The 12,809-nt window shown below is 42.5% G+C and overlaps 1 long non-coding RNA gene across 2 annotated transcripts in view; it reads left to right on the forward strand.

The window, feature by feature from the left end:
• The window catches only part of LOC133265389 (uncharacterized), a 130,721-nt gene that overhangs the window by 31,189 nt on the left and 86,723 nt on the right, over positions 1–12,809 (forward strand). The gene's annotated exons all lie outside the window — the stretch shown is intronic.

Raw genomic sequence — 12,809 nt, forward strand, 5'->3', positions numbered from 1 at the left:
TTCCCACTTGTGGCACTGAGATTTATTAAATGACGTCCATTGGCCCCTTCCTCAGAGTGCTGTGTGCTAGACATCATAGACACAGCAATTTCCCTAATGGCTTCCTGTCCCCTGGGAAAACTGAGCCCTAAAACCCCATCAGGAAGATGATTTAGTGCAGCTCCTGAGCATCAGTGCATTGCAGTTCTATCAATTGTAGTTTCTGCATCAGGTGTTCTGGAAAGCTGCCAGAATGAATACTCAGCTTCTCAGAAGAGCTAAGAAAATGGCTGCAATGGTCAAATGTCTCAGGAGACGGGCGCCTTTGCTGGCCTTTGGATGTGGAAACAGCTTTTCCTAGGCAAATCCCTCCTGAGGAAACCTCAGCTTGTAGGAGAGGCAAGGAGGTGTTGCAAGAGCAGGGCTGGCTGGATTGCCTGCCTGTATTTTGAGAGCAATTCTGAGCTCTACACTAAATAAATACTCCTGATTTGGAGCCAGGCCCTAGGAAAGCCACAGAGTAGATGATGCTGAAATGGTTTGGTGAAGCTGAGCCTTTCCCTATGTAGATGAGACTTTCTCATCACAGTGCAGCTCTTGCATTTGTATGCTTCTTTTCAGCAGAAGGGAAGAAAGAAGTGAATCATCAAAATATACTCTCCTGAGAGGTGGGAACATATCATCAAGGATGTATATCGTCATACCCTGGGCTCTACTTTTTCCATCATCAAAAAGGTGGCCTCCAGTTTTAAGACCTGTTACTGAAATGACTTGGCTTAAGAAATTGTGTCTGTCTCTGGGTGGTAACAGGGAAAATGGAGGGCACAGTGTTGGGCTTCTGAAACACACTTCAGTGTTTACAGATCAGTGGGACTGGGAAGGTGTCTGCATTATTACAACCTTTATGGGTACTTCCAGATACTGTACAGAGTGGAACATTCACAGTTGCTTCTGAGAAAGTTATTTCTTCACAATCAGTATGCACAGATGAGGAACTCTTAGTTCTTATTTCACAACGAATCGCTTGTTACATGAGAACACAGGGTGCCATCTCATACCCAGCTGCTGCTACATGTAGTATCTGGCATTTTGTAGTACCAGAGCTTTCAGAGAAAGGTACATTTCCATCCTCAAAGAGAATTGAATTGTAATAAGCAACTTTGGGGACAGTTTCTCTCATGTATTCTGACTTTGAATCCCAAGGGGTTTCTGTTTCTACTCTAATACTGTATTTCTTTGACCCCTTCTAAATGTGAACGTTCTAATTATCCACAGAAATGTTCAGTTCTCTTTTAGCTCTTGCTGAATTCCTGCAGGTCACCAGCTCTGCCTCATAATTTCATGAGTCACTGCTGAATATACACAAATGGTAGTTAGGACAGTCTGACCCTTACCTTCCGGCACAACAATGTTCCATTAACAGATAACTTCTAAGAAACCATTTCTGTTGCATATCCTGTGTGGTTTTGTCATTATTTGAAATTAGGGATGTATTTATCTTTCAAAAATGGCTTGGGGAGGCAGTGGGGTTACTCCTGCAGCAATGGAAATGCAGTTTTCCATTCCCCAGAGTGTCTCCTGTGAAGCTGAGTTGTAGCTGATGCAGAGTTGTTACCTGTCACAGGAGCTGTGAAAAGGAGGGGTTGCCTCCTTTTCAGGGGTTCAGGAGGCATGAACAGACTGTTCTGGAAGAATGTTCCTCTCAGGTGCATAGTAAAAGTATTATCTGTATTAGTATTAAGGATATTATTAGTGATGGGACAGTAACAAGCTCATGTTATTTCTATCCTATAGGGCTATAGATAGGGGATGTAAACTTTGTTGAATGACAGTTACACTCATTCATCATTCAGAGCTTCCACTCAAAGCTTCTCGTTTAAAACATGTAAAACTGATGAAGAAATGCTCTTGTTTATTTGGGGACACAGAGTTTTTTGGACAGGTTTGGATCCTGTGCCCTGGTAAAGGACTGTCTGACCTCAGCCTGTTTAATTTCTCTTTCTTTTGTTTATGACAGCCAGTTCCCAAAGGCAAAGCCATTGCTGGTATTATTTGCTGAGTAGTTCTTGCAGACACATAATCAAGCTGATCTACCAGAAGTAGCTGCATATATTTAGCATATTGCTATAAGGTTTCAGACAAAGGGATTCACTTGCTGAGCAGCAATTCGGAGTGTTTCTGACCTGTGATCTTGCAGGTATTAAAAGTACGTGAAATGAAGGTGACAGTGAAGCAGGTATTGTCCTTCAAGAGCAGTTTCAAGTAAGTCTTTGAAAACAAGGTATTTTCCAGTGCTTTTCAGACTGAAGTACTCTTCTCTACAAAATTCCTTATAGAAAAATGGGTAGTTTGGCCTACTCTGGAATGCAGCCTCTTCTAGAGTGCACCTTGCCTTGAATCACTACATGGCACTTGTTGGAGGAGAGCAGGTGAAGGAAATGGTTTTAACTAGAAATGCAGGAGGAGGGGAGGGAAATCATCATAGAATTCTAGAATCATAGAATTGTTAGGGTTGGAAAATCCCTGATGACTTAATCCTTCAAGGGGCAAAAGGAAGGTCTTTGAAGTCACTCAAGGCCTACTTGCTTATGCATAGATCTACAAGGCCAGGAGGGGTCATTAGATCATGTAGACTGACCTGGTGTATCACAGCCCCTAGAATACACCGGTGTAGTGATGGAATTAACTGGACAAGGGGGCTTCAGCCAAGCAATGGCCCAAGATGAGTTATGGTGTTCACGTAAGGAGTGTGCAAAACAACAGCCCAAGGCACATCCTACCACTGCTGTTCCTCAGCAAAGGTTTTGCAGTGTGAAGCTGACCGCACACCTAGTCCCAGTCAGCACCAGTGAAGCGTGCTGGGAGCACAGTGCCAGTCTCTGCAGGCACTGTAGATCATGGTTAATCAAATGCCACCTGGGTATTGACGGCTTGGGGCTGGGAATGGAGTTGGGAGTGCTGTTTCGAAGTGCAGCGGAGGGCTCCTTTTACTCCACGTTTTATGAGCATATAACCTTAGCAAATCTGTAGGAGCCATTTATTGTCAGAGGAGGTAAAATTACCATTCCTAGACTTAATATTTCAAAAAGGTGCTCTTTTTGGTCCCTTTTGCCACCATTTTATAGCTCATAAAGAATGATTTGGTTTTCTTCCTTTGTTTTTGTTGTAGTTTATGGACCTGCTAGCTAATAAAATTTCAGGAAAATCTAATTCTGTTGAAAAGTTCAATTCAGGGTTCTTTTAATAGGAATTTTATTTGAACACCCTTGTTTTACCATACCTGCCAGCAACAAGAGGCTTTGCTGGAGAACACATTTCATTGCTCAGTCGAAAGATGTGCTGGATTTTAATAATTTCCAAGGGCAGGAGTTGCTACTATAATGAGACTGCTGTTGCCTGCCTAAAAGCCTCCAGGCACCCGAACAAAAGCATTGCCAGCAAAAAGATTGCAAGCAAGGACATTGTGCTTTTGGGTCTCAGTACTGTGGGATGGAAGGAAAATAATGGAATTGAATTGAACCCTTACACCTATTCTTGCTCAGTCCACACCAGCCTTCTATTGCGCAAAGATCCTTTTGAAAGCCAGCAGTCTCAACATCTAACATCACTTTGGGTGTAGGGAGAAAGGCCAGGATGGGTTGCATGCTGCATGCTGGCCACCGGGGTGAAAATTTGCTGTTGGCCTCTGTGTTCAGGGTGAAGTTCCACCAGCCGTAAGGCTGCCAACTCCCAAGTGAATCAGAGCCATTGTTTGAATTGATGAACAGTGCAAGGGTGGGTTACAGCTCTTTTGCCTTCTCTCTCCCCCTTGTAACTGTGATCTTGCACTGATGGGGCTTCTTGTCAGAGTTTTCCAGAGAATATATAGCTGAACATTCTAGAAACTATTTTTGGGTTGGTATTTCTGGGCTGTGGGTGGTATCCTCAGACACCTGGAGGAGGATGCACCTTTCAACAGAAGAGCAGCAATGATGACATGATTAACTTCACAACATTAACTTAAAATGCTGCAGATTTTCATTCAAGTTCCTCCTACTTCCAAATGCTTAAAAGAAATTAATAGTTTTAAGATACTTCATACTTCTAGAATGTATCTTGTCCCATCTGCAGTCTAATCAGGGGTTTGTTCACTCTTGTACCCCAGTGCAGTCTTGCCTCCAGTTTCTTCTACACATCCCTGTTGGCTCTCTAGAGTAGTCTCAACCTACTTGCCAGGTTGAGTGCTTAGTGCTTTGAGAGCAAATAACGGAATCCCAGACTGGGTTGGTTTGGAAGGGACCTCAAAGCTCATCCAGTTCCAACCCCCTGCCATGGGCCGGGACACCTTCCACTAGAGCAGGTTGCCCTGTCCAACCTGGCCTCGAACACTGCGACAGAAGGGGCAGAGTTTGCATTTTGCATAGAACTTCTTGTTATTGCCATTGATCAGTAACAGAATTTGCCTTGTCCAGTGGTTGATGGAAAAATCAATATAGACCAAGTTCTGCTGTCACCCAGGATTCCTGCAGCACCAGTGTGAGACATTCAGAGTGTGCTTTCTTCCTCGACACTGGGGAGTTGGGATGTGCAGGTTCTGTATGGAAAGCATATGGAAAAGGTTATTTTTTTTAGATTAACCTCTGCCTTAGGAATAAAGCCCAGACAAATGGTGCTTTTTCTAGTGTTGGGTGAAAAAAGAGTTCTTTGTACCCTGAGTAGAGACTATCCCCAGAGTCCTGTCTGGTTCTTGTGTTCACTCTTGTCTTAAGCTGTGTTTGAGCTGTGTTGTTTGTGCTCACAGTTGCTGTTTCTGTGTCTGGGATCATGCATGTTGCTGCTTTCAGGGGTGTAGTTCCTCAGATGTACCTACCAACTGGTGTCTTAGGCTGTTCTATGCAGTGCCCTGTGCACATCAAGTAGTAAATGGAAATCTCTTGTTTCTCTTTTTGCATCCTGATCACCCTTTTCCACCTCATAAATCATGGAGATTGTCAGCAGTCACTTCTGTATTGACTCCTGGCGCAGTGTCAGTGTATTCCACAGTTGGCTGTATCACCTTCTAGTTTCCTTGGCAGTGGTGCTGGATGCACAGACATCGATTTGTGGGGCTTCTTGGAGGGAGACTGAAATGAGCCTCAGCGCTGAGTGGGCTGTGTCCTGGAGGGTGTTGCAGCATCTTAATACAGAGTCAATGATACGCTGCTTCTCAGCCATTTCTGCCAATATTTTCACATATGGGATCAGGGAATTAAGAGCTGTCAGTGAACCATGAGCCTGTGGTATCTGCCAGGATCCTTGTTCTCTGCAGTCCCATTTGAGGCTGAAGTTGTGCTTTCTAAGGCAGCAGCGTCTGCTGCTCTGTATTCCAGTCTTAAACAGTATTATCACCCTTTAAATAAGTCTCCCTGAAAGCTTTGGGTCAGCTCCTTCTTTGTGGTCCGTGTCACTCGTGTTCACAGTGGAAGTTCTTACTCTTGATAGGTCAGAGATTACTGGAAGCTCCTTAAATTAAAGCCCTAAACTTTTCTGAGCCATTATCACCTGTGCTTGTTCAAAAGGGATATGGTGCAACCCTGGTCAAACTTCCAGCATCTTGTTTTAGTAGTGTCAAACCCAGGAATAATTTGTTGAAAGGTTCTTTGCCTTTTGCATGTTGTGGATAGGGGATGAATTTTGGCATCTATCATTATGGACTTAAGACAGTGATGTTGAGAACCATGATGTTGTGTTTCACAGAATCATACAATCACAGACTGGTTTGGGTTGGAAGGGACCTTAAAGCTCAACCAGTCATGGGCAGGGACACCTTCCACTAGACTAGGTTGCTCCAAGCCCTGTCCAGCCAGGCCTGGAACATGACTAAAACTACAGTGACACATAGTTCTTCACTGTAATCAGTACAAAATCACTGTAATCAGGGTATTATGGTGATGGTTTAGTGGGGTTTTGAGGTACACTTTTACACTCTAGTTAGCTGGCTCTTGGTTTCACCTTTGCCATGGCCTTGTTGCAGAGAAGATCAGTCAGCAGTAAGTGTTTATAAGTGACCAAAACCTGTTCAGATACTAGATCTGAAGAAAATCTGTTTTAAGGGAGGAATGGAGGCATATCCTGCATCCATAACATAATATAGAGCATTGAGTGGATTCACCCCAGTCTGAATTGACTTCTTTAGTTGCAGCTCTGAATCCAGGGACTAACTGTCAGCATCTGTGGCAGAAGCTCTGGGGAAGAAAACTAACACAAGATCACAGGGTTCTTTACTGCCTAAATCATGACATTAGCACTCAAATGAGTCTAACAGAAGGGGAATTGTATTTCAGCATTTCTCATACTTTAGATCTCTGGTAGTATCATTTCTCAGCTGCTTTAAATGAAGTGGTCCAAGCTGTTGTGTGGCAGAGATTTGAGTCTGGCTTGTCAGAAAGCAGATAGTCCAACCGAAGTGTATACAAAGGGATTATCTTTAGCTGTGCGTTGAAGTGGTGGAGATGAAACCTTACACGTACTCCAAAAAAAAAAAGGGAAAAAGAAGTCAGTGGTTCAGTTCTCTTTATGGATTTTCGATCCTTAATGCTTCAAGGTTTTAATGCCTTGTTCTCAAAAGATTCAGCACATATTTATGTGCCTCCTGCAAGTCTATTTTAAAGGATTTTTTCTCTTACAGACGTCAACTAACACAGCTAACCCCAATCTAAAATGTCTTAGCAATTGAATAAGCCCATAGCAAACAAAAATATTGAGATATGAAGTGTCATTATTGTGTTCTCCATCTCTCTGTGGGCAAATTCTGTGCACCAGTAAATGTCAGTATTGCAGATGTGTGTCTACCTTTGCAATCCCTTTCGTCCCTCATTAAACCAGAGCCCTGATGAGCATCTTTGCAGGCATGTGTGACAAACTGCTTTTAGTTGTCTGGGAAATGTTTTTGTTTCAGTTTCATACTAGAAATGTTTCATACGATGGATGCTTCACATCACTTCTTGGGACTCAGATGTAAGGAGTTCTTCCCTTTATGGGAGATTTTCTTTATCTGGAATATATCTTATGCTCATTCCCCCATAAGTATATAACCATGCTGGAAAAAGAACACTTTCCTTTATGGCTTTGTCATCCCATGCCAAAACATTCTAGTGTTACCTAATTTTACTGTCTGTATGTAAGCATTGGGTTTGCCAACGTGATTCCAGTTGTCTTCTTGTAATATCATTTTCATCATTTCATTCTGGTGTGGCTTCATAATAACATCTGGATGGTGGTGGAAAGAATTACCCAGCTGCACAAGTGTTGGACACGTTGCTAGAAGCCTCCTCATAATCTATTACAGCCTCAGAAAAAAAAAGGGGGCAGATGGGGACATGGATGGGCTCTTTGTCCTGCTGTCCTGCTTTGGAACAGCAGCACCTCTCCGGTGTGATTTCACCTTCTGCCTCTTCAACTTGGGGCTCTTTTAGACTGAAAGGGTTTTGGTGGTTCATTGCTTTTGTGGAGGCTCTCAGGTGTTTTAATTTCCTCGCACATTAGAAGCGACAGTGTTTTGGAAGGTTGGTTTACACCTGTTCCAAAGGCCACCCATGCCAGGGATGGATTGCCCTTGGTCTAGGTCTTTTCTAATCTCCTTAACTTTTCTGTGCCTGGATCTGGATTTGTTTTATGTTGTTTGTGTATTACACATAGTTTACTTGCTTGAAATACCAGCACAAATGAGGAGAGAATCTTTTAGCTATTAGTAATAACCAAAAATACGTCTGATCCCTCTAGAGCAACATCTGAGACTTAACCCAACCCAAACGGGGTGACTGGGAATGGTGAGATGATATCAGCAGCGTGGGAACATAAACACCAGCAAATAAGCTCCCATGAAATACAGTCTGTGCACTACTTCTCCCTGATTTCAGGCTCCCATTGAAGAGTTCACAAACAAAGGGAGGGTCTTGAATCCCTCTTGGGATTTACACTGTCCTTTGCTGGACATTTTTCACATATTTTGACATAACTTGTACTGTGCTTCCAGAAAGATCTGCAGCTTTTGTCTTTAAAACAAATCAAGTATCCTTCCTCCATGGTCATTGGGTTTGAATTTCCTAAACCCTGAATACTGAGTAATGAAATGGACTAATGGTGTGCTTTGTTTTGATGTCTTTAGTCTTCCTCCAGTTGTGATCTTGGCCATGTGGTAACCTCCCAGAACCAGTAACAACACTAGCAAGGAGATCTAGGAACCGATATGCACACCAGCCTCAGCTTGCCTTTTCCATATGCTGGCAGTTTCAAAGACAGAAATAACTGCAAAACTAGTTTTGAATTCACCTTTTGGAGGCAGAGCTCTACTCAAAGGATATTGCTCAGATACTTGCTCTTCCATAATCTGAATGTACAAAATACGTCCAGGCAGAGACAGAGTTTAAACTTCTTTGCTATGAAGTTATGCTGCATTACAGGGATACTATTTACTTGGGGGATGGTAGGGTCCATCCCTGACAGAGCTTTATAAATCTCCCTTAAGCCTTTCTTTATTATTTTGTCTTGGTAGGGGCATGCTGTGGTGGGATGATTCATGTTTTGGGAGAAGAATATTCTACAGAACAACCCAAAACTTAGTTATTCATTATCTAGACAAGAATATTTGCATGTTATATATTGGAAAAGAGAAGACATAGTGCTTACCTTGTAAAAGACTGTCTAATTTTCCCATCTGTGTCTCTTGTTGCACTCAGTGTGAATGGGCACTTACCTGAGAACATTGTTTATATGTCATTTAAAGAAATTAGCAACAAAATCCCACAGTCCAACAGGAGCATTGCTCTGCTTCTGTTCATGCATGTGCTCTTGTGAACCGTTCTTCAAGCACTTCTCACTATCCTTGGCCATCAGTTTAAGTTGAAGGCCCTGCTAATGAAAAGCAGGACCAAACCAGAAGGGAATACTCATCTGATGAAATCATGGGAGGTGTTTCTGGTATTCACTCCTGATGACATCCCTCCTGTAGCACTGCTGCTGAGCACTGTGCACAGAAACAGAAATGGAGTGATCTGAAGGGCACATTGTCCCTGAGAGACTTAAGAGGTGTGACTGTGCACTAATGCAGGTATTAGTGCAGCTCAGCCTGGTAGGTGTTTGGAGATTCACTAAGTCCTTGATGCAAGCAAAAGTTGTTAGTGTCTCAGTACCAAGATTCTTCTGCCTCTGCATAGATTTTCCAGCTACCTCAAGTACTTACATTCTCTTTTCAGGTCTTTTCCCATTCTATCACATTGGAATAGGAAGCATGAATAGGGTTTGCATACTCTGTTCCATTTCTCTTTTTACTTACAGACTACTCAGTATTTAAGCCTATTAAAAGTACTCCTCTTTACTGAATGAAGCTAAAACAGCAAAAAAAAGATGGGCTTTAGTCTTGCTTAAATAAAAAACTCCCTGCCACCTGAATACTAACTTGAAGATCATCATTCATTGTACCACCTCTGGGATAACGTTTGGAGGAGGCATTAGTTAGCAGATTTAGGGTAGTGTTACGTCGCATCTTTTCTTAAGAGCTGTGGTTTGCTCAAGTCTGGAGGAGATTCTGGCTGTACTCTGAACAAGTAGAATCTTGGGTACATCTGGAATCTGCTTTTGTCTTTATCAACTGGGGATGTTCTTTCTTCCCTTGACTGAATTGTATGTTGGCTATCAGAAACACAGAGTACAGAACTGATGCTCTGTATCTGAGTGGGAGTTCCCTTAAGGAAGTTTGATGCAGCAGTGCAGAACCTGGCACCAGTAAGAACCAGGTCCTTTACTCCCAAACCAGAAAGCAGCCATGCATCGTGGCCTGCCCCAAAATTGGCCTTGGCATTATTAGAAGAAGAGCACATATTTTCTTCTTAATTCCCAGCTTTTTCTTTCTGGAAGGAAATAATGGTACAAAGGGAAGGAATGAAGATGAAGATGAAGGACAACTCTAGTTTTTCTTTGTAATCTGTTGGCCTGTCCCATTTATTACAAAATCCTGAAGGCATCTGGGATCTCACAAAGATTAGCATCAAGGCAAGAGAGTGTTGCATCAGCACAGACTGATCTCACTCAGCAGGAGAGGGATGCTGAGTCAATAGGTGTCACTGCAATGGCCTGATCCATTCATGAGTCATCGGGACAATAGGAGGAATTACTGATGGAACCTGCAGCGCAGTTTGAAGTTCAGGAGCAGTCCATCAGATAGAAGAAATCAGTCATGATGTTCAGATTTTGATCTGGCTGTTTCAGTGCTCGGAGAGATAGCATTTTGGCTTTGGTCATGGGGTTATAAAGTCACGTCTCGCTTCTGTCTTGACATTGTATCATGAAGGTGGTTTGTGGCTTGTTTCAGAAGCTTTGGGGAAAGAGAGGACAGTCATTCTGTACATCTCAGATGTCTTAGTAGACCTGATTAAGGAAGCCCATTACCTTGATCCACCACATTCAGGGTTCTCACCCCCTTCCACCTGCTATCCTTGCCTTACCCCTGCTTGTCTCTAGTTGTGCTCTATGCTAAGATGGCTTGTGACATTCTAGCTGGGGGCATAAACAGTGGAAGGCAGGATTTGAAAAATATACGTGAATGAAAGGTCAAAACTCTTCCAGGAAGGAACAAAGTTCTTGGGCTTTTGTTTTTATGGGTTTGTTCTTGCTTTTTTTTAAATACATAGTTATGAAAAGCAATTTAACCTTTGGGGGTTTGAGGAATTTACTGTGACAATGGTCGAGCTTAAAAATAACAACTGCTACTCCAAGTAGAGTGTCCAGAGATGACCAGGTTTGTTCTGCTGGCTCTGAGGACCACCAAGTGTGTAGCCTCAGCTTTAACAAGTGATGCTAACCCTGCTCACCCGCAGTGGTGGGCCTCACCCTTCTTTTAGCTTTGCAGGAAAACAAGGGCTTCATTATGCTGTTGGTCTCTCTGATCTTACCTGCTGCCAGGTTTGAGTTGTTCTTTAGCAGTGTTATAGTGGAAGAAAGAAAGGCAAAAGAGAACAGCTATTATACATTACAAAAAACTGGGAGAAGAAGAATATGTGGCAAAAGGAGAAGCACTCTTATCAGATCTGACTCAGGCAAGGAGAATTGTCTTACTGACAGATGAACGGTCCTCCTTCCCCAGTGTGACCTGGAGGAAGTAAAATTCCTGCTTGATTTGCAAGTATCAGCAGTGACAGGTGAACAGGAGGAATATGGAAGGTTCTGCTCAGGAATTTCATTACCTTGACATTTGGCATTTGGTACTGTGACAGCTTATATTCTAAAATACCCTTCAGTCCTATCACTTCCTGGGAGCAGCAGCCCTGTCTTAAAGGCCACTTAAAGAAACATGGAACAGGAAAATGCAGAGGCCATGTTACTCTGCCCTTGTGGTTTGTGCAGGTAAGGAGTAAGTATTCCTTGACTCTGCAGCATGGAAAGGAGCAGACAGGTCTGACTTGGTGCATCAGTTTGGATGAGGAAGGATGAAGTGAACCACCAGAAATACGATTTCCTGCATTGTTTCCTATGCCCCCATTGAAGGAAGTAGTTTAAACAGAGTCGTTTCTCCTCTCTAAGTGTTAATGAATACTCATTCATCAGGCCACTCATCATAACTGTCCTCAGTGCACTGAGAGGTCGTGGGAAAGTCAGGGGTTACTGCACAGGTTTTGAGGCCTCAGTATGCACAAAGGGTATAAAATTGACAGTATTTTCCACTCTTTCAAAGCCTTTGCACTTCACAAACCCTCATAAGTTAAGTCTTATTATGGGAGGAAGGAAAAAGGACGTGGCTGGAAATCAGCTTTCTAATGCGGCCACCTCAACATCTGTTTATTTTACTCCTAAATCTGTCTCTTTCTAGTCCCTGTTTTCTTGGATTTTTATCACCTCAAACCACCAAGTTCCAATAGTTTAAACTGAGATTTTCTGGTCTTGCATCTCTACATGCTGCTGCTGTAAAAACAAATCCCTTTTACATCATATGTCTGATACACCAAAAGGAAGGGACAGAGAAGCCACATACCTTGACCGAGAACTAAGAGAAAACTTACATTTCTCGATTCCTAATGTTACACTTTTTTCCCCCAAATTCTTTTCCATGCCAGAGAGTGCCTGCCACAAGCGTAGCTCAAGCTGTGTGTGATTAATAATTCACAGATTGTGCTAAAAGCAAATCAGAGTTAATTTGGTATATTTTCCTTCCACCATTTACTACATGAGTTTCTCCGTGAAGGAGGCTCTGTGTTGCTGCGCGTGCAGTGACTCATGCCTTATGTAAGTAACTAAAGCATTTTATAGTTTACAGAGAAGAATGTTCTTGCTCATTATGTGGATGAAAGGAGATCGCTGCATTTCAAATGACATGTATAATTTAGGCACTTATTTCTAGGACTGTTTGGAGCAAGGAATGAAGAGAAACTAAAATGTTTGAAGTGATTTGAGTGCTTCATAGTTTCTAATGTGACTTGCAAAATACACAGACCACTAACTTTAAGACTGTGCTAATGGAAGAATGGCTCTAAACCTCCAACACACTTTTTTCCCCCTAATAACAGTATATATTTTAAGCCATAAGTAGAAACTATTATTTGTTAGACTGTAAAAATCTGCAAAGATCTCGTATTCTTTTCTGCCAGTAGTTACCTGCTGTGCCTCCAAAATGGGAAGAGGAATGGGGAAAAGTATGTCAGAAAGATGAGCCAACTGGTCAGGAGAATGGCATCCAGGCTGCACTTGGCTATTGGTGGGAGATGATATTTTCCTCAGCCAACTCAATATTAGACCTTAACTCCAAAATCAGAGCATGGAATATTCTGTATTTCAACAGTGTGTGGAGTTATACAAGTGAGAATCAGTGACATCATCATGGC

This window comes from Pezoporus flaviventris, unplaced genomic scaffold, assembly GCF_033815535.1.
Source record: "Pezoporus flaviventris isolate CSIRO_AGI_PZ_B2104156 unplaced genomic scaffold, CSIRO_AGI_Pfla_v1 ptg000005l, whole genome shotgun sequence".
In the NCBI taxonomy this organism is placed as follows: domain Eukaryota; kingdom Metazoa; phylum Chordata; class Aves; order Psittaciformes; family Psittacidae; genus Pezoporus; species Pezoporus flaviventris.